Source organism: Littorina saxatilis, linkage group LG6, assembly GCF_037325665.1.
Source record: "Littorina saxatilis isolate snail1 linkage group LG6, US_GU_Lsax_2.0, whole genome shotgun sequence".
Classification (NCBI taxonomy): domain Eukaryota; kingdom Metazoa; phylum Mollusca; class Gastropoda; order Littorinimorpha; family Littorinidae; genus Littorina; species Littorina saxatilis.
This window is the reverse complement of record NC_090250.1, coordinates 8,451,879-8,454,748: the sequence shown is the minus strand read 5'-3', so window position 1 is coordinate 8,454,748 and position 2,870 is coordinate 8,451,879.

Sequence of the window (2,870 nt, the reverse complement as noted above, 5' to 3'; positions counted from 1 at the left end):
TCTCCACTCTTAATTAACCCACCAGGCGGCAGCGACCGGGATTCGAACTCACGACCTCCCGACCTCTTACCGCCACGCCTATAGTGTCTTATCGCCTTGTGATAAAGTTGATCAAGACAGAACATTGCACTACAAATTGGAAAGTACCTTGATGGTCTCAAGTACATCTCTTATGCAGGCATATAGTCATTGGCATTCAAGTTTGGGTCAAGCAATCTTTGACTAAGTCTGGACTATGGGATTGCATTTCAAATTCAGGAAAGCTTAACAATTAAATAAGAAGTTTAGTCATTATAAAGTTCTAAAAATGCTAATCAGAATTGAAATTTCACTAAGAGATTGAAATGAATTGCATCGTATTTTCTATTTTTGGAACTCACAGAATGAAACTGAATATAAGACGGATATGACGTCACCAAAGACATTTATGGACAAAAGAGAAAAAAAAAACGTCTGGGAATATCATTTGGAAGAACTTGTGTGTAAAGTTTAATGACGACCTGCCCGGCCGGCGTTTCTAGGAAGCAGTCCGCTACACACACACACACACACACACACACTGACACACACTCACACACATACACACACTATATATATTATATGACACACACACACACACACACACTGACACACACTCACACACATACACACACTATATATATTATATGACACACACACACACACACACACACACACACACACACACACACACACACACAAACACACACACACACCACAACCTTTGTCTACGTATATGACACACACACACACACACACACACACACACACACACACACACACACACACACACACACACACACACACACCACAACCTTTGTCTACGTTAAAACATTTAGTCAAAAACGTGACTAAATGTAAAAAAAACAAAAATAAAAAAACAAAAAAACGGCAGCCCTGACTCGGATTCGGAGAAGCAACCATTCGCGAGACACGCTTCCTACTTCCAGCTGTGACATTCTACTTCAGGGCCTGGCGACCTAAAACTGCAGACGACATTTTCACCCAATTCTGCTGTCTGTGGCAGACAGCTGACAACGGTTACAATCGTGTTCAATTGCTGTCGTGTGGAGCTGACTGCCGTTTTAGTTGCGTAAATTGCTTGTTTACTTAGTTTCGTACATAGCACTGACCCACTTGTGAGGATGGACCATTTTGAGGGTTGTTTGGCAGAAGGAGGTATTTAGCTTAAGTGTAAAGAATTGCCATGCAACTTTCTTGTAAAAATGGCTCTCAGTTTTTGCCGATGGTTTATGTCTCATTTCTGTCGTTTTGTTTCGTGTGCTCTTTAAAGGGAGAGGCCTGTTAGGATCAGCTTTGCCATAGATAAATGAAGTGTTTCGTGTTTGTCTTTCAACAGCTGGTAATGCGGCCAAACTACGTTTTACAAACTAGATTTGATACATTGAACATTTTACGAAAGCGGTCGGTTTCGACAGCAATTTGCATGACCCAAAAGTCTTCTAATTTGTTCTTGTTCCGCTATTCTCTCAAAAATATCGAAAACTTTACAACGCAAATGATTTATAGTGTTCGACAGCATTTTAGTTGTTTTCCGGATTAGTAAGGCTTACCGATTTAGTGGCGATGGCGGCAACATTCCTTTTTGATCGGAATTCACCAAAAACTGCCGATGTTTAAACTGCCATTTGGTGACTTACTAACTAACTGACCGACCGACCGAACGACTGACTACCTGACTGACTAACTAACTAACTAACTAACTAACTAACTAACTTGCTAACTAACTAACTAACTTGCTAACGAACTAACTAACTAACTAACTAACTAACTTGCTAACGAACTAACTAACTTGCTAACGAACGAACGAACTAACTAACTAACTAACTAACTGACATACAAACTAACTGATTGACTATGTAAAATGTAAAGTAAAAAAAAAAACAAATCGCGTAAGGCGAAATTACTACATTTAGTCAAGCTGTGGAACTCACAGAATGAAACTGAACGTAGTCCGCCGCTGGTGCAAAAGGCAGTGAAAGTGACGATGGTCTGGCCAAAGATGCAGGAAGACAGGAACAACCAGAAACCAGCCTGTCCTTCCGAGAGACCAAAACCCTCATCAAGCATCGCTGGAAGACAGCATTCAAAGAAAGAAACGGAGGCTACAAGCCAGACCAAGACCCCATCCACCGCCTCAGCCGTGCAGAGCAGACTGCCATCTTCCGGCTGCGTACAGGGCACTGCGGCTTTAAAGCGCACCTGAAAAGGATCGGCGTAGCAGAGTCGGCATTGTGCGATTGTGGGGCGGCCGACCAGACAGTAGAACATGTATTGAATACATGCACAAACTTCACTCTGCTGCGGAACCAGATCTGGCCAGAAGGAGCTACACTGGAGACCAAGCTCTGGGGAACGTCAGAAGACCTGAAAGCGACGTTCCAGTTCACGACAGCAGCGGAACTACGACCCTAGACACAACCGTCGAACGCAGAAGAAGAAGACGAGCCTGTTTGGCTCGGTTGCGCTGTGCTTCATAGCACGCTTTACTGTACCTCTCTTCGTTTTAACTTTCTGAGCGTGTTTTTAATCCAAACATATCATATCTATATGATTTTGGAATCAGGAACCGACAAGGAAAAAGATGAAATAGTTTTTAAATCGATTTCGGAAATTTAATTTTGTTCATAATTTTTATATTTTTAATTTTCAGAGATTGTTTTTAATCCAAATATAACATATTTATTATGTTTTTGGAATCAGAAAATGATGAAGAATAAGATGAACGTAAATTTGGATCGTTTTATAATTTTTTTTGTTTACAATTTTCAGATTTTTAATGACCAAAGTCATTCATTAATTTTTAAGCCACCAAGCTGAAATGCAATACC